This window comes from Oreochromis aureus, linkage group 8, assembly GCF_013358895.1.
Source record: "Oreochromis aureus strain Israel breed Guangdong linkage group 8, ZZ_aureus, whole genome shotgun sequence".
Classification (NCBI taxonomy): domain Eukaryota; kingdom Metazoa; phylum Chordata; class Actinopteri; order Cichliformes; family Cichlidae; genus Oreochromis; species Oreochromis aureus.
The window spans coordinates 20,784,265-20,807,616 of record NC_052949.1 but is presented as its reverse complement, the minus strand read 5'-3'; positions in this window follow the sequence as shown (position 1 = coordinate 20,807,616).

Below are 23,352 nucleotides of genomic sequence, written 5' to 3'. Positions count from 1 at the left end.
CTGCAGCAGCATCACGCGGCCTGGCGTGGCCGGCCTCGAGAGTCATGTGATCTCCGGGGTGGCTTTTGCCTGGGAGAAGAAAAGGCAAGTTTGTGTCAAAATCCATTTTTATTCCAGCTGGAAGGTCACAGGTCATCTCAACTCTGATGTAATCAGAGTAAAAGTGAGTCGGCCCTTTTGTAGCTTGAGCTATCTTACCCCTCTTTTCACTGTCGTTAATACTTATCTTTCATTTCTTTGTAGCTTTTTGGCCTCCAGTCTGACCTAAATATCTCTCTTCAAAGACTGACCGTGACTTTGATTAAAGATGCACAGATGTGGCTAGCAAAACCAAACATCAACAGAATATGAGAGACTTCAACCAAACATGTCCGAGAGCTGGACGTTAACAGATAGACACGTCATGTAGACTTCTCATGCGCATTTTTTCCTCAAGCTGATATTCCCAGTCTCGGGTAAGTATCCCCAAGAGTACACAGACAGGTTACTTCAACTGATCTGAAAAAGAAAGAATACAGTTGAATTACAAAACTGAGTTGACCTGTAACAGTTAACTAAAAATTATGGATATGTGGGATGTAAGAAAAACTAAAAGCAAACAAACATAAATCACCAAAAAAAGGAGACAAAGAATTAGTAAGTAATAAGATTAGTTAGCAGTCTTGCTGGCAGTTGAAATTTTTAACTAAAAGCTAGCTAACAGCTGAAATTGTTTGCTAACAGTATGAGGAAATTGTTAGTTGACTGAATGTATGCCTAGCATGGTAGCTAAACCATGCTAGGTCTTGGTTGTTCTCAGAAACGCTTTAATTCTTCGTGGCCCAGATTCAACAAAGTACTGGAAACATTCCTCAGAGATTTTGGTACATACTGTCATGATCGTATCACACAAATCCTGTAGATTTGTTGAATGGACATCCACAAGATCAGATGTGGTGACGCTGAGACCATTTGAGGACACTGAACTCATTGTCATGTTCAAAACCAGTTTGAGATAATCTGAGCTTTGTGACATGCTGTGTTATCCTGCGGGAAGCAGAAAATGGATACATCGTGGTCATAAAGGCATGGACATGGTCAGCAACAATATTCAGGTGGGCTTTGGCATTTAATTGATGCTCAGTTGGTACTAAAGAGCTCAAAGTTTGCCAGTGAAATATCCCCTACACTATTCCATCATCGGCAGCAGCCTGAACTCCTGAAATTAGCCTGAAATCATTTGAATGTCACAGCAAAAATCAAGATTCAACAAACCAAGTGATGCTTTTCCAATCTTTTACTATCCAGTTTTGATGAGCGCATGCGAATGGGATCCTCAGACTCTATGTGGTCTTCTGCTCCTGCAGAGATGCTCTTCTGCATACCTTGGTTGTAACAAGTGGTTGAGTGACTGTTGTCCTTCTATCAGCTCATAGCAGTCTAGCCATTCTTCTGTGATCTCTGGCATTAACAAGGCATTTTCTTTAAAAGAGCTGCCGCTCACTGGATATTTGCTCTCTTGTTTTTTTAACATTCTCTATAAACCCTGGAGATGGATGTGTGAGAAAATCCCAGTAGATCAGTTTCTGAAATACTCAGATCAACCTGTATGGCACCAACAACCATGCTACATTCAAAGTCATTTAAATCCCTTTTTTTTAATGCTGCAAGTCTTACTACCACTTGACTGGCTGATTAGATATTTGTGTTACATGCAGTAGAACATATGTACTTAACAAAGGGCCCAGTGAGTGTGTAAACTGGTGATTTTGATGAACAGCTGTTAAATGAAGTTCAAATAGCTAAAAGTTCTGGATAGACGATTGAAATAATAAGCCAGTGGTGGTTGAGACAGTTCACTTGCCATAATTGATAACTGGTAAACTGAGTGAAATCCATGAGCGTAAATGCCAAGCTGACAGTAACTTAGATCCAGTTTCAACTGGGGTCACATGAACCCATTTGAAAGTTAGATGTGATGTCGACAAAGGGATTCCTGAGTGACTTTGGCAGGCCAGTGGGGGGTACATCAGATGAAAAAGGTATGGGAACCAGTCCTAAAGTTTAAGATCTTCCAAAACTGGAACTCACTGAGACAACACATGACTTTGTTCATACCATACATCTGCAGCTTAAAGCACAAACACCAAATGCCCTGGTAGTTAAATCTCAGGTCACCACAAGCGACACAAATCTGCGTATTTTAGCATTTTTGTGCTGCTGCAGTGCAACTGTAACTTAATGCTACTCCGCTGTATCAGGAAGCACAAGTAAAGCCCATGACAAAGCTCCTCCGTGTACTGCAGCGATCATTCTCCGTAACAGCTGCATGTGTGTATACACCCTCCACCGATCATGAGACTGAACCAATGTGGCAAAACCAGAGGCTGAATGAGTGAAAAGTTCAGATGATGAGTGTGCTGGTGAGAGGGAAGTGAGCAACATTTGGAAAAACTAGATCGTTTATGTGTTCTGGTTGCTGCAATTATGAATGTTCTGTATTTGCTTGTATTTCAACCAAATACACTTCTAAGAAAAGCAAAAAAAAGCAATTTGCTCTTTGGTTTCAACATCCATTTGTCCATTTCCCGAATATACAACAAAAGGTTAAATAAAATTGTTGACCTATGCAATAGAAACAAGTAATGTAATGTAATAGCAGTGTCAGTTGGAGGGATACTGAAGTGACCTCTGTGATGACGAGTGAATGAAATCACATATGTTTATGTGGCATGTTGTTGAGGAAAGTACACGAAGCAGATGCATTAAACCATCCATCTTCCTCGGATGAAATTATTCTCCCTCTCTCATCACCCCCCCAATCCCCTTCACTCAGCCGACTATCGTCATCTCCAGCAACAAGTGGCCTCTTCCCCAGATGAATTTTTACATCCGTGGTAATGCAGTCTGTTCCTGACATGAAGCAGACTGTTCCCTGTGCTCAGGATTGATAGGTATACACACACCAAGCAGGTTTACTGTACACAAGATTTTAAGAAGTGGTTGTACATGCACTCATTCTTAAATACACAAAACATCCACCTTTGACACCCCACCCCCAGCACACACACTTTTTCTTGATCAACATGAGAGAGCAAGGCGCTGAAATAAAATTTTTAGTGCCGTGGTAATGTCGCAGAGCAGCATGGCATCACAGCTAATAAGGAGAGAGTGGGGATCATGTGTACGTCCCCCATTCCCACACCCAGCTACATGTTTAACCCAAGCAACTTCATCTTGTGCAATCTGAACAGGATATAACAGGCCTGAAAGTTCAGATGTCTGCACATAAAGTAAAAATAGATTTACAACAATGTGATATTTCTGTCTTGCAGGAAGGTTGGGATGGTGAGGGTGGGGAGACCTGCCGGTGAGCACGGTTGCAGGATTTCTTTAGTGGAGAAAAGGTTGGTCACAGTGGTTGTGTGGTTTCTGAACTCCCCCCTCCCACACCACCCCACACCCCCACTTCCTCCTCCTCCCAGGTGGGCTTGGTTTAATTTTGAAAGCGCTCCCAGTGGAGAAAAACAAGAAAAACACAAGTTTGGCAATTAATGGTAGTTAGTGTGCATTTTGCATCAAGTTACATCAAGTCCCCGCTTGTAAAAAGAAAAAAAAAACTTGATGTATTAAGTGTAAATGTTCTGGAGACTGACTCAACATGTCTAACGAGGCTGGTAGTGGCTGCCAGTGAGCGTGTGTGCACATCATGTGAGCAGAGCACTATTAGGCCTTTTTGGGGAGTTATCAATTAATTCGGGGTTAAAGTCCATTTGCATCTAGACAAAGGGAACATGGGCCATCCATCTCCATGCTGTGGGGGGGAGAAGGGGTAAAGACAGGGAAAGAGGTGAAGGGGAGGGTATGTGTGTCTGTGTCTTTGTGTGTGTGTGTGTGTGTGTGTGTGTGTGTGTGTGTGTGTGTGTGTGTGTGTGTGTGTGTGTGTGTGTGGTGGAGGGGGTGGGGGGGCTAAAGAGGGAGGAGGATGGTCCTCTTGCAGATAAATCTGTTACCCTCAGGGGTGCGTTTACATAGGTGAGGACTGACTGTTCTGCAAGGCAAGAGTGATTTATCTGAAAATACCACCACCACTACTACACACGCGCGCGCATTGTTACGCACTTATAACAATGTCCTGAATCAATTCCTTCACTACAGATGAAGCCGCCTGTTTCATCACCACCGTGTATCAGTTTGTGTATTCGCACAAAGCTGCGCGCTTGCTCTTATAAATACATACGTGCACTGCATGTGCTCCTACTCATTCCTGAACAGACTTTATGCTTCTTAAAATAAATACATGAACAATCCCAAAATCTATATTTAAAAGCACTAAAAGTTTATTTCATTTTGCAAAAGATTTTATTTTTTCTGCAGCTGCCTTCTGATCCTGCTTGCAGGTCCTCCCTCACACACTAACAGAAAGGATTTCCTAGCAACGACTATAATGCACTCGCACACAACACACACGCACACGCACACACAGAGGATCAACGCGCTGGGGCTCCCTCCAGCTATCAGCGTGGGCTTCCCCCTCCTTCTCCCTCCTCCTCCTCCTCCTTTCTCTCTCTCTCTCTTCTCCCTCGCTGCTGCTCCGCCGTTGAGGGAAGGAGGGAGAGAAAGAGAGAGCCAGAGAGAGAGAGATCCCCACTTCACAACTCTCCCCTGGAAGCCTCAGCTGCTGGCTAGACCGCGCGGTTACACAAGCAGCTTGCCTGCGAACAGGAATGGCGGCGTGCGGACGGCTCGTTTTCACGCCAAAGCGGCCACGGATCTAAACGGACAGACGAAGGAGACGAAGAAGAGCCCGTGTGCGCACGAAAGCCGCGGACGAAAACGGGAAACCTCTCTGTGATTTTCAAAAGAGAGCGAGGGAGAGAGGAGGGGTTGGGAGGGTAGGCTGTTGGGGGTGGGGAAAGGCTTGGAAATCCACGGATGCCCGAAAGTGCGCTTTTATTCGGTGCGTAATGACACGACGCGTCTCCCTCCCCGATTGCTCCGACGACTCGCTGTCGACGTGAAGAAGGAGGGGGAGCTCAACGTATGCGGCCGTGCCGGGCGAACAGCCTACCGGGGACGGTTTTTTATATCCAGATTCTATAACCGACACGGGAGCAGAGGCTACAGCCCCGTTGCGCGCAACACTGCACACATGGCACGCCCCCCTCTCGCCTCCTCCCCGCTCCACACTGAGAGGAGACGGGAGGGGAGGCGGGAGGGGAGGTGGAGGCGTTTGCTGGGGCGCCATTTTCAAAAGCCTGCTTTTGCATACGAGGTGTGTGTTTTGCTGCAGGAGGGCTGCAGCCCGTCCTGCCTTCTCATGTTACACACTTATCTGACGAAGGAGAGCACGGACTGAAGAAAACAAAGGAATGTGGACGGAATCTCCACCACGCCATCTATTACTCTTTTCACTTTCTCTGTTTTTTGTTTTTTTTTATTCTTGCAAAAGGTGAGGAGCTTTAAGATTTCATTCTGGGGAGGGAGGGGGGTTATTTACAACAAGCAGCCGCAAATCAGCAAGGCCGTGATATCAGCGCTGGAATTAGGTGGAATGTGACGTTTCCATACAGCTCGTGTCTGACGTAAACAAACAAAAAAGCTAAGCAGACTTTAACTGTAAAAGCTATAGATGAAAAAACTCTTTTTAAACTTATAAAAAAAAAAATCCTAAACTCGTTTAAAGCTATAGAATATTATTGCAGACTTAAAAATATTTAAATATTTATATCGGTTATAGTCTATTTAACCTGTAATTTTGCGGTCATTTTTTTTTTTTACAAATATATAAAAAATATGACTGAATTTCAATGAAATATATTACCGTTTCTCTAAGTACGATGAGGCATAACCCCTCACCCACCCGGCAAATAAATCGATCATTGTAGCCGAGGTTTATTCGCCATGTTGAGATCCTTTGTGTGTGTGAGAGAGAGTGTGTGTGTGAGTGCGTCTAAGTATCCTTTAACTATAACCTTTTTGTTAACTCAAATATAAACATGTTAATACATTAATAATGCTTTTAAATATATAAATACAAAAAACTAAACAATTCAGATATTAGTTGCATCAAACAGAGCAGGACTCGCACAACAGCCTTCAGCAAATCTGACACCAGTGAGAGAGTAATATTTTCCCACCCAAAACAATGATGATTTCATTGTGTGTGTGAGAGAGAGAGTTGGTGTGTGTGTGTCTGCTTTCCACATTGAAAGATTTAATTTTAGGGAATTCTCCTCTCGCCCTGCTTCTTCTGATCTCACATTGTATCTTTTTATTAAAGCCTACAGTCCTCAGAAAAAGCAAGAAAAAAATCTAAAATTACAAGCTGGCTGCAGGAGCAAGCGCGTTTTACATAATTACATACGGTGGACCGGTCTGCTCACTTTGAAGAACACGCTTTTAGTTCTCCTAATCATCAGAGCGCGTGCAACAGCCGCTCATTAAAATGCGCCGATATTATCCTTATTATCTTATTCGCACTTTTTACAGTTGGGTTTGAATATTTTTGACAAAAGGCGGCGTTTTGTTTGCACTTCTCCGATCGTTTGTTTCGCCGTCAACACACGCGAGCGCCGAGAGTTTGGCTGAGGAGTCTCTTCTAATGAAAAACGCCTTTAAACACGTATCCGCATTAAGCTGATTTTGGCTGACATTCAGTCAGTTTGCACCAAGAAAAAAAAAAGAGTAACCTGCGCGTTTCTGTGGCTGTGAAGAGTTTCCGTGTTGGTGGAGTTAATTCAAAGTGACTGCAGCAGGACAGGCAGCTCTTCTGTGGCAGCACGATGAGGCGATAATAGCAATAACAACTATTACACAACACGGAGAAGGGGGGAAATAAGGGGACTGAGGGAAACATTACAGCAGACAGCAAGCAGTCGTGGAAGGGTGACTTCTAAAAATATATATATATATATATATATATTTATTTATTTATTTATTTATTTCATTTTTCCTCCAGGTGTGTTTGATAAGTGGACCTCACAGTGATTTACAGATCACAAAATCCCAATAAAACTAAACTACTACTACTGCTAATAATAATAATTATTATTATTATAAAAATAATAATAAAAAAAATTACTGTGAATGTTTTTCTTTTGCCTATCTACCTAAATCATTCAATTAAAAGCGTGTATTTGACCATTTTCATTTAAATTATTAATTTAATTCATAATACAAAATATAATAAAATCCTGCATTAATAATGTGAATTTCAAAAACACAGTAAAGATATATAATAAAAAGAAAAAATAATAATAGTTGATGTTTTACAAAATAAATAAAATGAAGCAGCTGTAAAAATACGTCAATGTAACACGCTTACAGTCAAGCCACTATGACGTTTATTTACTTTTTAAATTAATTTAATTTATTTTTATTAATAATTTTAAAAAACTTGACCAAAAAAAGAAAAACAATTTACTGTATCAGACCCGAGATTTGAGGCTGTTTATTGTTGTGAGCTGAAGTTTTCCGTGTGTGTGTGTGTGTGTGTGTGTGTGTGTGTGTGTGTGTGTGTGTGTGTGTGTGTGTGTACCTTTAGGTTACAAATGTTTTTTAAAATCTGGTCATCTTTTTTTCTGCTCTTGTTTTGGTTCTATTCCTATCATTTTAAATTTTACAGTACTTATATTACACGAAGCTGTAACGTGTATCTTAATAACCGTTTGGGAAAATTTGCTTGGGCTGTATACAAGCACATCACTGCTTTTCTTTTTCTGTAGTTCTCCTCTCTCGCATTAAAAACTCACAGAAACAAACAAATAAACAGAAAACTAGAATGAACACGAAACAGCCCGAGCAGATTTGACGTTTATTCGAAAAAACAGCTGACTAACTCCCAGACTTAAGCGGTTTATCATTTTTATTTTGTCGTTCAGTTCCTGTCTTTGAGTCACAATGAATATTCATAAAGTAATTAAAACGAGGGGGGGCGTTACATTGTCAGCCGCAGTCTGTGTCCCTTAAAGCGATGCTTGTGTGTGCGTGCGTGTGTCTTTTGTGCGTGTGACTGTAGTTGTTGTAGCCCGGCCGGGTCTACCTGAATTATTTAAAAAAATAATAATAATAATTTGCAAGACAAACGTCACAGCTTTGTGTGTGTGTTTGCGTGACTGTGTGTTTGGATATATGCAAACCTGAAAGAAGTCTGCACCAGATGGCTTCGACTGAATGTAGTGCAAATGTACGTTTTTCTTCTTTTAGACTCCACTATCAGTCAGGCTGGAGGGTTTGGAGGGTGGGATGGGTCCACAAGGAGCAAGCAGCAAACAGCAGCAGCGGGGCATGCTGGGATGTGTGTCCGCTGAGGTGCTTTTTAGCAGCCGGTCGAGGTCCAAAAACAGCAAGTTTTGTCGGCATAACCCGGAGACGTTCTGGGTGTCAAGGAGCTGATTTAGCGGCCCTGCGCGGTCCTCCTGCGGCACTGATGGGCGTCACGCAGCCCATCCGTATCGCCGTAATTGCATGGCAGACAATTAAGACGCAAATTAACAAAGTGGTGGGCCCGTGAAGTGGAGTAGCCTACAACTGAGTCAAATGGGCAGCGCGTGAAATGTTAACAACTGATGATCTGGGAGGAAAGAAAAAAAAATCCCCACTACATGGTCAGCTTTGCTTTGGAGAAATTAGACACACGCGGAGGCAACTTTTCAGCCCTTGTTTGTTTACAGTTGTTAACCTTCTTCTTTCTATCACTATGATTATCAGTAAGTGCTTTTACATTTTAAAAAATCTACTTTAGATACGTCAATATGCAGTTGTTGCTCCGCTTTACATGAGCAATGCACATTATTCACTACCAGTTGATTGTTTTGTAAGACAGAGGCGGAGGTGAGAGGAGGAGGGGGTGAGGTGCAGGAGGAGAGGAGTGGGGGGGGTTCTTGGAGGAAGAGGGTAAGGGGGGAGGGTAAGGTTGCCCTCTCTTCTCATCTCCTCTCCATACACACCACCTCCTCCTCCCACCGCAGTTGCACTGGGACGGCCTGAGACAGAATCCCCCCTCACCCCCCTCGCTCCACACACACACACACCCTATAGCGAGAAAGGCACCCAGCGACGAAATACAATGCAAACTCAATTAAACGCAGTCTCCGCCGTGATTTGCCGCAATGAATGATAAATTGGCGGGTCGTTCTCACACTGTAGGATCTGGACAAGCTGCGGTAATAGGCGGGATGGTTGTGTAAAATATGCGCAGGGACTAGGTTTACCAAATTTAGTCCAGGAGGGGGCGGCAAGGCCGTCTGCGCCTTTTGTCCGGGAATTCCTGCTCCAATAGCCAGGTCTGTGCCTAAAAGCGCGTGTTTGAGGTCAAACTGCTACATGGGGGCCAAAACTGGCACATTGTTACCCAGAGAGCGAGAGAGGAAATAAAAATGTATTTATTTACGTCTTTTGCATATTGTGAGAATGCTGAATAATTTTGCAGCTGTCTAGCGTGAAATTAGTACAAAAAAAAAAAAAAAAAAAAAAAAGGGTTTAGCAGTAAACGGTGTAAACAATAATTACGAATGCAGGGAGAGCCCAGTCAGAGGGGAAGGGGAGCTGGATTGTGTGTGAACCATGTGAACTCATTTAAAAATATTCTTTAGGCGCATTCACAGTCCTTCGCGTGAAATCTGCAAACTGTGCGGTAAGTTTTAGGATCAGCGGGGAGAACTAGAAATAGAAAGAATGACTATCTATTTGGGACGATTGTTAATAATTATGAGATGGCACTGAAATCTTCTAAAAGGTGTGTGTCAGTTATTACTGAAACCAAATGTGAGCAGGAACATGTGGCCCCTTTTTTCTAATTACGCTGTAAATTAAACTATGAAATAAGAGACTAATTTTGATCAAACAATTAAAAGGACCATTTATATAAATCAGCTGTGATGAATGGACGATGAATTATCGTTTGGACTGATCCCTGCCCAGCTGTTGTGTAAAATTCCACACCACGTTTCCCTTCAATCAGCTGTTTTCACCATCAGATAAAAGCTGAAATTCAAATTTCAGCACTTCCTCTGCAGCCTCACAGCCTTCTGTTAATCAGAATATGAAGGAAAATACCACAAAAAAGATCACATGTTAAAATATAATACGTATCATATTATAGGTGAACTTTCATTTCACACCAGTTTATGAAACTACCCGCATGAACTGTGATAGATATTAGCCAGATTCTCCGAGCGAGCGTGTAAATACATTGAGGTCAAACCACAACACTCGGTGTCTGACTCATATTCATAGTTCATATCACAGCAAGTGGGATCTCCCTGTTGTCAAATACAGGAGCTTATAGTAGTAGTAGAAGAAGAAGTGAAAACCATAATGACTTATTTTTCTTTCTTCTTTCTTTAAACATCACACTTTTTGTCCTACCTAAATTCATGATGCAAACTTTTTAAAGATTTGAGCTTCTCTTCACATCCGGCTCTGCTCCCCTTGAGACAGTTCAATTCTCTCCTTACTCGGGGCATAAAAAACAACAAGCACACTATTCATTTATGAACAAATCTACACATTCCTCCTTTTTTCTCATCCTCCTCCTTTTCTCTGTGACATTTACTCATACACGCCTTTCCCTTCAATTACCTTGCTGTGCTGAAAATCACTAATTTAGCAATAGGAAAAAAATAAACTAAAATCACTCCAGCATTTTGCTCCTTGGGTTTCTTCTTCACAGACACCAACATGCTGGCATGATGAGACCCGACGTGTTGGAACAGGATGCAAAATATTATCTGTAAAGTGAGGAATGATGACCCACTTACACTTTGCAGGAGCGTGTGGAAAAGCTGCACAGAGACAATGTGACTCAGGATTTATTTTTTATTTGTATGTTTTCTTTTGTTTTCTTTTGTTAAAAAAAAGAAGGAAAACCTCAAATGAACAGATTCATAAACAAATCAAATACTACAATTTCAAACAGATGTGCGTAATTGCCTTTGAAGTCTGACTGCGGCACGGGATACCTAATATTTAGGTTTAGATGGGCAGATCTGGATGTATTCAGCCAAAAAGCTGCGAGGAGAGAGCTGTGTATCATGGCAAACTATTGATTTTGCAGTAGCCTGAGAAAGACAGACGAACACTCACTCACTCTTTTTCTTTCTCCCCCCCAATCCCCCCCCCCAACACACACACACACACACACACACACACACACACACACACACACACACACACACACACACACCACACCCACCTCCTCCCACCTCTCTCTCTTTATTCCATTAATCTCTCAGAGCGGTGTAAGATACTGGAGGGTTAGTGTAACATTGTGCGGCTCTAATATATTCCAGCCCTCAGTTTGCCTGTGGCATCCATATGTTTAATTCCACTACAAATGTTTCGACAGCAAATGAAACTTGTTTCTTTCCCTTTTCCTCCACATTGGTCGAGGTTTTGTAGAAGGAAAATTTTATATATATATATATATATATATATATATATATATACGTGTGTGTTTTAAATTAATTTTTTTGTTACTTTTTGTCTCTGCATCAAAAGGAGTGTGTGTGCAATTCAAAAAAAAAAAAAGAAGAAGCACAGTGATGCTTTATTTAATTGGTTGCCGACCACCTGGAGTTTCAACATTTCCCCTGGCTGATTTCAGACTCCCTCACACCAATGTGACGTCTATGGCTGAAGAAAAGACAGATGAAAAGGGCTGGGTAGGGGGGGTTTAATCTGCAATGCAAAAATTCATATAGTTTTTTACGGATTGCATGCCGTTATTTTCTGTTTTATTTGATATCATTTATAAGTCATGCTAACGTTTTTAAATAAAGATTTTAAAAAGCAAATGTTTTAACTCTTTTTTTTGGTTCTTTTTTTTGGAGATCTACTTGCACAAAGCGCTCAATAAACAAGCACATGACCTGCAGGTGTGTGTGCAACACTGGACACCGCCTGCAAGACACTACGCTCTCTGTATTAGTCTCTCTCTCTCACACACACACTCTCTCTCTCACACACACACACACACACACACACACAGACAGACATCAGGATCTTGTGTGTGCAGAGAGATGTGGCGACCAGGAAGGAAGGAGGCCTGTGAGGTCACCAGGGGAGAAAGAGGAGGAGAGACGATAACAGACTAGAGAGGGTAAGAGAAAGCATGTGTGTGTGCAGGTGTGTGTGTGGGTGTGAGAGAGAGAGAGAGAGAGAAGCAGGGTAGGGGTGGCAGGAGGTTTCCAACGTGTGCTTCCGGTGCAGAATAGCCCATTCATCATTCTCACATGGTGGGTTTACTTTGCCAGTGATAGAGAAAGGGGTGAGGAGCAGCACTACAGGGGGAATTAATGTGTGTGTGTGTGTGTTGGAGGAGGGGCACATCCACTGAGAAGTGGACCGATGACCAAACCAGATGTGAAGGTGTGTGTGCATTTACCCTTGTGTGTTTACGTGGTGAGGTGTGCCACAGAGTCAGATTTACTCCATCTTCCTTCACCCCTAGCTGACATACACGTCATCTCCCACCTCTCCTGCCTCACCTACCAGAAACTGGACACAGACACACACATTCAGTTCCTGCCTTTCTGCATTCCTCTATAGGATGCAATCACACACACACGTGCAACAAACACATGAACGCTCACGTTGCATCTGAGCTTCGTTTTAAGAGTGGTGGATGTTGGTGAGGTCTTGTTGTAGATGACATCACATTAGACTTGAGTGTTTTCAGAGTGGGGTCAGGTGACACAACAGGTGATCTCGTCACAGTTTCAAGCAGACCTCCAGCTTCCACGGCCACAACAAAATACGCAACCGGCCGTCCTTTAAGAAGAAGAAGAAGGGAGGGAGGACAAGGAGAAGGAGGTCAAAGGCTGGAGGAGTAGGTGGAGGACAGATGAGGAGTCCTTTCCTCTCTCTTAGTGTAAAGTGACTTCACACCCCTTCTCTGCCTTTCTTCAGGTTTCTTTGGCCTGTTAAATTCTGAGTCAGCTCAACTGGAACGCCCGGTGCTTCTCAGAGGCTGTCTGCTGACCTCTGACCAGCAACATCAGCTGCTTTTGTGCTCTGTGGAGCCTTATAGGATGGACCACAGCCTCCCCTACTGGCCACATACCAAAGCACACTGTGAGGGGGGAAGAAAAAATTGGGGGGGGGCTAGGGGTCTGATCCTGAATCATCTGAACCTCGTTAACTAAACCAATTAAAGGATCCGTAAGATTAAAAGTTAGCAGAGGAGGTGAGATTTGATAGAAAACATGATACGTGACTTTTTTCCCCCAGTTCTTTGAGAGGAAATGGTGAAGGGTGAGAGTAGGGACAGCGAGGCGAGGTCACTGCTGTAACTGGGAATTGGGAACACCTGTGGGATTCTGGGAGTCGTCATATCGCAGACATGCATGAATAATACTCAGATATAGCGTAAACGTGCGCACGGGGGTCTCTCTCTCTCTGCCTTTCTCCTGCAAAACACACTCACACACACTTTTTTCTCTGACCTTGTTTGGGGTCGCACAGAGGGGGACTGAAATGAGTTTCAAATGTTCACATTATTTATTATTGAGTATCATCTCACTGTACAAATCCCTTACAGATGTTAGCCCCTGGTGTGTGCTTGTGTGCATGTGTGCATGTGTGTGCGTTGAGCCGTGTGTGCCTGGTTCACAAATGCAATGCAGAGAACGCGGGATACTTTTGAAAAGGAGGTTGGTATGTTAGTGATTGGTACATCTTTGTGTGTGTTTGTGTCGGGGGACGAGGCTCTGAGTGACTTGAGAAGAAATGAGGGATGATCTTTATGTGGCAGCTTATTTGTTTTTGAATGCAGGAGGCTCAGAGGCCCCTAAGTAAAGGCATCAAGCACAGGGCAAGAGGGGCATCCGTCACTGTACTGTCAGCAGACACACACACGCACGCACACACAGGCACACACACACAGAACAACGAGGCAGGAAGAGAGAAAGACACACGACCTGCTCCGTCTTGTGATCAGCCCCCTTGTGAGCTTCATTTGAGAGAAAGTGGCTTCTCTTTTTCACGAAAGAGAAAACAAGAGCGGGATGATCAGTCACACAACAGATGAAGTTTCGGTGATAAAGAGCACAATGAGTGGAAAAAAAGTAAGAAGTGAGAAATGGATGCGATCCGGTTACAAAACCAAGAGGAAAATATGGTCAGAAAACCTGTAATTTTTGGTGAGGGTAGTTTACAGGCTGCAAAACGAGCACTTTGTATTAAGACCGCTTATACCACTTCTAAATAAATAAATGAAGGCTGTTCAGACGTTTAAAAGAAAACTCTTCACCGCAGCTCAGCAGTTGAGAAGTTAAATGAAATATTAAATTATTTTGCGTCATTATTCAACCAGTGAAGACGACACGTTTGAAATATTAAGTCTGCAGATGCACTAAAATAAAAAAGTATCACCTTCCTTGGTTATTAAATCCCATTTTAAAAAAGGGTAACTAAAAGCTCAAATAATTTATTCCTGACCTGAACAAAAATATTTTACTGTAACTATTCAGAGTAGTAGAAATTTTATATTAAAATTATATTAAAAATAAATTTAAAAATGTGGAATTTCCTTAAATATTTAACCCTTTATTGTCATTCTCTGTACAATAGTACAACAGAATTAGAGTAGTCTCCCACGCTGGTGCTAAAAGAAAGGCAAGCAGTGATCACAATAAATAACATACATATAGAATAAAATGTACAATATGTGCAGAGATAAAAATAAATAAATAAATACATCAAATGTATATGTGTAAAATAAAAGGAGATGATCAGATTTGGTGCACCAAGATGCAAAATTTTACAAAACTCTTATAAAATAAATAACTGTAGCTATTTCTCAATGTTGAGTTTAAAGGAATTAAATATATTCCATACGAAGGGGGGAAAAAACAAACAAAAAACGAAACCTGTGTAAAGACAGAAAGTCTGACTTGCGTGAGGCTGAGGGGATTACACAAAGACTGCCTGATTTTTCTGCCTGATGAGCTGCAGTTTGTCTGAGGTCTGGTAGCAATGAAACTCTCTTAAAGGTCAGCGGTGAACTTAGAAGAGAGGACGACTGCTGCTGCTGAAGGCTGGTTGGTCATCGGGCTCGCCTCGGGACAGAGGGTCAGCTCCATCACCGCCTGGGTAGTACTAGTGACCTTTCTGATGTCAGAGGAGGGGAGTGTGTGTGTGTGTGTGTGTGTGTGTGTGTGTGTGTGTGTGTGTGTGTGTGTGTGTGTGTGTGTGTGTGTGAGTCTGGATGTGGCCTGGCCTGAAGGAGGATTGAAGGCAGGTCATATATAAATGTGGCCACATGTTGAGCAGGGGTTGGATATCACCTCTGCTTTGGATTTTTTGTTTTGTTTTGTGGGTGGTTAAGAATTAGCTATAAGCAAGTAAATAAGGAACCCAAATACATGCATATAGAGGAGAAAATGGAGGAGGAGGTGGAGGAGGAGGAGGGGGACTTTGGTACTTTGTAAAACACCTCGGGTTTCTGTTTTTGGCCCACACACTAGAGAGTCCTTGGCAGAAGCTAAATGGACGAAAGTAAATAAAAGTGGCCATTATGTGTGTGCTCCAGTAAATAGCTGCTCTCTTGTCTCTCTGTGCTTCAAAAAGAGGGGCGGAAGATGTGATCACGAGGAAAGCCCGTGTCTTTTCTTCTGCAGTCACTATAGAGGGGGTGAGGGAGGGGGGCCTGGCAGTCCTCTTCTGCCTCCCCCTTCTCCCCCCACTGCTTTTTCTCCTCTCTCTCTCACTCTCTCCTCTCTCCCCCCTTTTCTCTTTCTGTTTCCTGTTCTTCTCTAGTTCGCTCCTGTCATCCCCTCTCCTGTTCGTCCTCCTCCTCCTCCTCTCACCGTTTCCCCGCTGCTCCCCTCATACGTTAAAAATCCCAGCTCTGCCCGCCCAGTGTTTCTCAAACATGCGGGAAGGGAGAGATCAATGGTGTCCTCGGAGAGAGAATTACACCGCTGAATTTCGATGAGAGCAGAAGAAAAGAAGAGGAAGGGAGAACAAGTAGAGGCGGGGAAGGCATGTGAAAAGGGAGAGAGGGAAGGAGGATAGTATATCTATCGTTCAAGAGAGAGAAAGAAATGGGAGGAATGTGGAAAAGTATGTAGGGGACTGAACGAGGGTGCGTAGGCCCTTCCGAGTCTTGATACTGAAAATGGAGCAAGAAATAATTAAAAATTAAATAAATAAGATTATGATGCTGAAAATGAACCTCAGTAAGTGCGTTTTGAGGTGTTTGGATGTGCGCTTTGGCAAGACTGAGATGACATCCGTAACTGTGAGACTCGGGCCATAATTTGTGCTGACAAATGAATGGCTGTGCATGTGCCTTATTTGCTGGGATTTAACAGATATTTCCTGTTTATAGGGCGAGGAGCTGCATCCATTAACACACAAGTATTAAGAGACAGAAAAGAACAAAAAAATAGAAAAAACAAACCCAGCAGCTGTTAGTTAAGATCTGCATCATCAGTCACTCTTTTTCCATCCTGGCGTGATGTTATTGGGGATGTTAACACATATCTGGAGTTGTGAGTTTGACTGTGACCTACGATCTTTGCTCAGATTTTTCATATTAAGGCCTCAGCACCCTAGAAGGAGAACTGCAAAGGGGCTGGAACCAATCCCAGCTGTCACAGAGTGAGAGGTGGGACAGATCCTGGACTGGTCCCATCAACAGGGCTAACACCGAGAGACGGACAACCAAACCGAACCGACCTAAACCAAACCAAAACAGACTAACAACCACACTTAACATCCAATTTAGAATAGCTTGTTTTTATATAAGTTTTAGATATGAAAGTAAAAGTAAACAGCGTGCGTAATGAATTGCTCCTACAAGAAATATTACCTCCACTTTAACTTTTAAAATCACCCAGAGACATTCATTTTCTTTATTCCCTTTTTAAAAAACATTTCTTTTGATGTATTCCTAATGTGTATTTATTTAATTATTAGTTTAATCTTTATTTAATCTTTTTCCCCTTTGTCATGTGCTAGTAAGAAGAAGGTGACTTTTTGGTGGAACTTTTTGCTGTTGTGAATTTTAGTGCAATGATCAGGGATCTGGGATTGTTTGCATTTATCGAAATAAAAGCAAAAAATGCAATAAAATAAAATAAAATAAATCAAATACAATAAATAAACAAAAACAGAAATAAAGCTTCTAAAGCAGGGGTCCCCAATCCCAGTCCGCGAGGGCCAGTGTCCCTGCAGGGTTTAGATCTCACCCTGGGTCAACACACCTGAATCACATGATTAGTTCATTACCAGGCCTCTGGAGAACTCCAAGACATGTTGAGGAGGTAATTTATCCATTTAAATCAGCTGTGATGGATCAAGGACACATCTAAAACCTGCAGGGACACCGGCCCTCGTGGACTGGGATTGGGGACCCCTGTTCTAAAGGAATCATCCCTGAATATTTTCCATGATTGCTACCCCCCAGTGAGCCTACTATATTCTGCAGTGAATAGTCCTTTGTATGATTTGTAAATGGTCAACAGAGTTGAAAGCAGTTATGATAAACTCTTCAACCATTAAATTGATAGTGGTTTCACATACATATTTATTAACAAGCCAAGTTTTTAGTCTGGATCCCATCATAAAGGCTGTTTACTAGATTTGTTGAGGCCATTCAGACTCCTGTCTATTCTATCGCCGTCCGTAATAAATCAGTAAAGCACTTTTAAAAAAAGCAGAAATAATCCTAATATTCGTGGGTAAGGACCTGCCTGTTCATGTGATAAGTACTCTCCTAAAATCCTAATGATGCCGCTGGCACCAGAGAGCCACATAAAGGAGCGTTTCAAATGAAAAGCTTGTTTCTGCCGAGCAAGCCGCAAGCAGCCAGAGAGAAAGGAGGAGTGGAGGAACCTGAAGAGAACCTGGGGTAACACCATCTCTCCTGGCTCTGAACTCTGCACTCGGCTTAAATGCCGTCAATTACTGGGAGATATACGGGCCGGCCTGTTTCAACCACTTTACTGAGTCCCCTTCAGTTGCAGCCCACTCGGACTGTAAATTATCACCCCCCTCTATCCGAGGTTTGGAGCGGTTTGGAGTCACCAGTGAGACCCTCCTCTGTTTCGGTCCGAATCTAAAGGAATTCCCTCCCTCTGTGTGCCAAACCCCAAACCTTTGCAAACGGAGTCTGTGAAGCATGCAGCTGCACGCCCATGTGGACACGCTCACTCGCAAACATTGATTTAAACACACACAAATGCACACAAATGTTCGTATATGCTATATAAAATCCCCCGGAGCCATAGATCATTGGGAACAGGTAGAGAGTTTAGCATGCGCACACAGGCTGTAGATCATTGAGGTGGGCAGGGACGTCAGCACTCTCATACACAGTGAGCCTTATTGCAGAGTTTAATAGAGGAAACCCAGCATGAATCCCCACAGTCATTCTGTTCCAGTCAAACACACCATTCACAACACACTGGGCCAGTGTGTGCATGTTAATAGACACACATACGGGAGTGAACATACTGCACATTATGCGCTTCACTATGCACTGTGTGTGTGGGGCTGGTTGGATATATATACAGTGTTCGTATATGAATCTGACTGAAGGTGTTTTCATGCAAATGTGACTGTGTGGGTGTACTTAAGCTGTATGTGTGGACGTTAAGAGTGCAAGTGACATCTTAGCGTGTGTGTGTGTGTGCAACGAGGTGGGGGGTAATATTGACCCATCAGTGCTGCTCTGTCACCCCTTCTCTTTATGAGTCTGGCCTTTTAAAAACACACGGGATTTATGGCAGGTTTGGGCACTATCTCAGAGACGGTGTGTGGGGCTCGAGTAGAAAATGTGTCTCGTTTGCTGTCAAGAGAAGTGAATTTAACAACATAAACATTTAAAGTGGCGAGATCATTAGCAGCGCCACGTGTTACTTCAACACCACAGCGTGTTTCACTGAGGGGGGAAAAAGGAGTAAAGAGATGTTTTGTGTTGGGGGTTTTTTAAATATAAAAGTTGCAATGCTATACTTATTTTGTGCAATATTTAATTTATTGTGTAGTTCTTTCAAAAACAGCTGAAGCTTTCATTCTGTTTTACTGTTTATTTCTTAATGTTGCTTTATAAATGCTGTGGTTTGTGATTTCTATCTTGAAAGGGACTATATAAATAAATTTACTTGCCATTTGTGCTTACATCCTTCTCTTATTAGAATATTATATTTACTTGTAATATAGATCACAATTTGAAGTTTCTCTGGTTCAGTAAAATGATTATTAGACGATGCAACTGGATGCTTGTTTAAATGGTCTCTCATTTATGCAAAATCAGGAAAAATAGTAACTCGATCTTAAAAAACAACACATTAAACAGCAAAAAGGGGATCAGAACAAAAGAGTACAAGAGAAGCACTAAAATGATTTAATGCCATACACCAACAAGTTTCCCCATGAAATTACAGTAAAGTAAAAGTAGCAGCATAAAACTGTTAATTTACAGTGTGCCCATACCACAACAGTTTATTGCTGTAAAAAATTATAATAGGCTGCGGTAACACTGCCAGCTTTATCTCCATAGATGGTTTCATACTGTAAAATGTCTTAAATCCTGTAGATCTGAATCTTTAAAACCTTGCATCGGTTTTCAACATCTTTTAACCACCCTGAGGATGAATGCTGGCTCTGATTAAGAGGCTCCAGGAGTCTTGGTCATGGTGGCCAATTACTGTCTGAACCTATTGTTCTTGCCTACACAAACACTGAAAACCACATCACACATCCCCAACAATCACATAACCATCACGGTACTACTAAATGAACTATCTGTATTTACATTTACACTCTCATAAGTTTTTGCATGTGCCAGCACAGAGCTGCCCATAATTAGAGGGAGCCTCTCCTCAGGTTGCAACGGTGTTGTACACCTGCATGGTAATGAGGTAATGAGGTAGTGCAACGTGATGCAACACGATTGTGCTCATATACGAGCAGATTCTGGCAACAGACTGAGTCTCAAGTCAAGTAGAGTGGCTTGCTGTTTATCAGTATTAATGCGTAGATATTTAATGTGCATTGCTATCCAAACTTTCTCCATTAATTCTACAGTAGCCTCACACAGTGGACAGTAACATGTTTAATGTAGGGTGCAAACTGTCTGAGTTGTGATGTTTACAGGCGCCGACCGAGAATTCTTACCGCATGTAAACACAGTGATTAAAGTCGATATTAACACGTAAACACGCATCACGCATGCAAACAGAGCTGAGCGGTGCAGATGGTGACTTGGCATCTTCCTCTCTGCAACACAAAATCCCCTATCATCTTAAAAAAAAAAAAAAAAAAATTGTTCTGCTTTCAAATTGATTTCACAGTGCAGGAAGCCCCCGCACCCCACCCCTCCCCTCCTCCTGGAGATTAACAAAGTAAATTCCACTTCTTGTGTCTGAAAGAAGCACCCACAGATTTCTGCTTAAACCTCAGATAAGCAGACATGGAGAATTTTCTTGAGACTGTGTGTTCTTTATCTGCGATTTTAGGTGCTACGTAATTGTGGATGGAGTCTAATGTGTGGTCCATTTGCTTCATTAATGGGGCAGACGCTAGTCGTTCAGCCAAGAAAACGCCTATTGTTCCCTTTACCTTCCCGTTTTTTTAATGTGTAGCATTAGTCGTGCAGTTGTTAGTGCTAGAGCGTGGTGCTTTGATGATGGTCAAATGACAGTCTTAATAGAATATAGTAGGACGGGCAGGACAAAGGTGGGCAATGTTCAGCTGGATGCAGCCAATTTCTGTGTGAGAGGCCTGCCTAAAAACCCTATTCATAGGCTGTCTAATGCTGGTGCGTAATTAAATGTGATTACTGGAGCAGAGGGCTTCTCTCTCCCTCTCTGAGGGCCACACACAGGACTGGAGGCGGCGTGCATGCGCTCAATAAGGAGGCGCTAACAGATGTACACGAGCAACAACCACAGGCGTACCTAAAAATTCTCAGCCATCTCTCACCCTGACACAAACTCAAATACAAGTAAAATATCGCTTAACTCTAAAATTTCAACCATCCGGCTACTAAGAAAAGCACCATTGGATTTAAAAGGCAATAAGCCCAAAGGCTTAATTGGCTGAGAAGCTGAAAATGTTTTTTTTAACCAAATGATCCTTCAGCTGAAACTTAAAACATGAATTTTAGTTGAGTTGTGTTATTACCTGACCAGAGATGGGCAGTAACGCGTTACTTGTAACGCGTTACTGTAATCTGATTACTTTTTTCAAGTAACGAGTAATGTAAGGGATTACTATTGCAAAAACGGTAATTAGATTACCGTTACTTTCACGTAGGAACGCTGCGTTACTGCGTTACTAAAACCGTGATTTTTTGCGAGAACGTCTCATGACAGTGACGTAAGCGAGTGCGACGTTCGTGACAACAGCTGTCTGCAGATCATAATATATGGAGTGCGGGACAGAGTGTAGCATGCAGCGTTTAAAGCGTGGAAGTACTGACCTTATTTTGAGTTTGATTCCATAAAAGTGACAAAAACATTAGTGTCCGTTGTGCGTGGAAGAAAACTTCTTTTACAGCGAAAAAACCCTAAACTTCCAAGCAAGCACCGAGTGTACTACGACGTAATGTGAAATTCACAGAGAAACTCATGGATTCTTCCACTGACCGCCGCGGCACACCTGCACCAGGGTAAACCTCCTCCGCCTACCCCAGTCCTGCTTTACAGGTGAAAATAGAGCAACAGGACCGCTGAGTCTTTGATTTTATTTATTTTCTGCTGTGTTTTACTTTCATCTATTTGAAAGAGTGAGTGTAAACATAAAAAATATTTTATTTTATGTGCTGGAATGTGCAGAAAATAGGTTTAAATGTTAAACAAATTTCTTCCAGTCAGAGAATGTTGCATATAATTTAATTTTTGCTTGATGCATAAAGTTAAAAGATTAAAACTAATAAAACAAGTTTTAAAAAGAGACTTTTCCATTTGATTACATTTTGTATGATGAATTATGCAGAAAAAGTAGAATTGGGCTGAAAGATCTATCACTTTATCACCTATTCAGGTTGTAAATCGTGTTTTTAAAAAGTAACTAAGTAACTAAGTAACTAAGTAATTGATTACTTTTGAAAATAAGTAATCAGTAAAGTAACGGGATTACTTTTTGGGGGAAGTAATCAGTAATTAGTAACTGATTACTTTTTTCAAGTAACTTGACCAACACTGTACCTGACAATCTGCAACCTTCCACAAGTCAAAATGCACAAAAACAAACACTTACCAGAGCATGCAACGGTAAATGCATTTTTTTAAGAAATCAGCATTAACTATGACCTTCACTGGTGATAATCATAAGGCAAACAAGCAGAAATATAAACACAAATCAATTATGGTTTCCATGCACACACGCACACACCTTTTTCTGGCTCACTCTCCGGTCCAGTTTCCAGGGCAGACACAGTCCCCCTGGTGCTCATGGGAAATAGTGAGCATGCCAGGCCCCACAAAGGCGTCCTTTCAGCCGCCTGCATGCTTGACCTGTGCAGGGTCAGTGCTCTGCTTTGTGCCCCGTGACCCTTAAGTGACCTGGGGTCATGCTGAGGGCCTGAGGTCAAATCCAGAGGCCTGCGTCTAATTTTACCCCAACCGGGTTATCCGTCCAAATCTGCCCTAAAATTTGCCCCTCACCCTCGCTCCCTCTAAAACCCACTACTGCCTCCACACATAACTGCGCCCTACTGAAATACATAAGCACTCTGCAGCTTAATTGGGCTACTGTGAAGTAGTCCCCACACTCAAGCCCTCTATCTCCTACACGCACACACGCTCGCACACACACACACACACACACACACACACACAGAGGACCGACCTGCTGTAACTGCACTAATACCCCATCCCATGGCCTTTGGTCTATCTGGAGGGATTAGGTGCAGAAAGACACACATACAAGCAGAGATATTGCCACGCACACATGCACAGCATACACACACAGCACACACAAGCACAGCAGGCCTGGCTGAGGGTCTACCTTGAGGGATTATGTGCAGAGAGACAGGACCCTCCAGCCAATCAGCCAGTCTGTCACATTGATTTTGAGGGGTCACTGGCGCACAATGGCCAGGGTTTTCCTGTCTTAACCTCTCTGATCATACACATATGCACACACACACACACACATAAACACACAAGCACGCACTCATGCACATGTATACATAATAAACATTAGACCATCTAAATTTTAAAAAATGAACGGCAAATATACAAAGTGCTGAATAAATAGACAAATAAGTACGATTAAAGGAGAATGGAGAGATAAATTCAAATAAAAGTGTGTTTTCAGTTAAAGGTGATACTGAAAGGCTGGAAATTCCTCTCTCTCACACACACACACACACACACACACACACACACACACACACACACACACACACACACT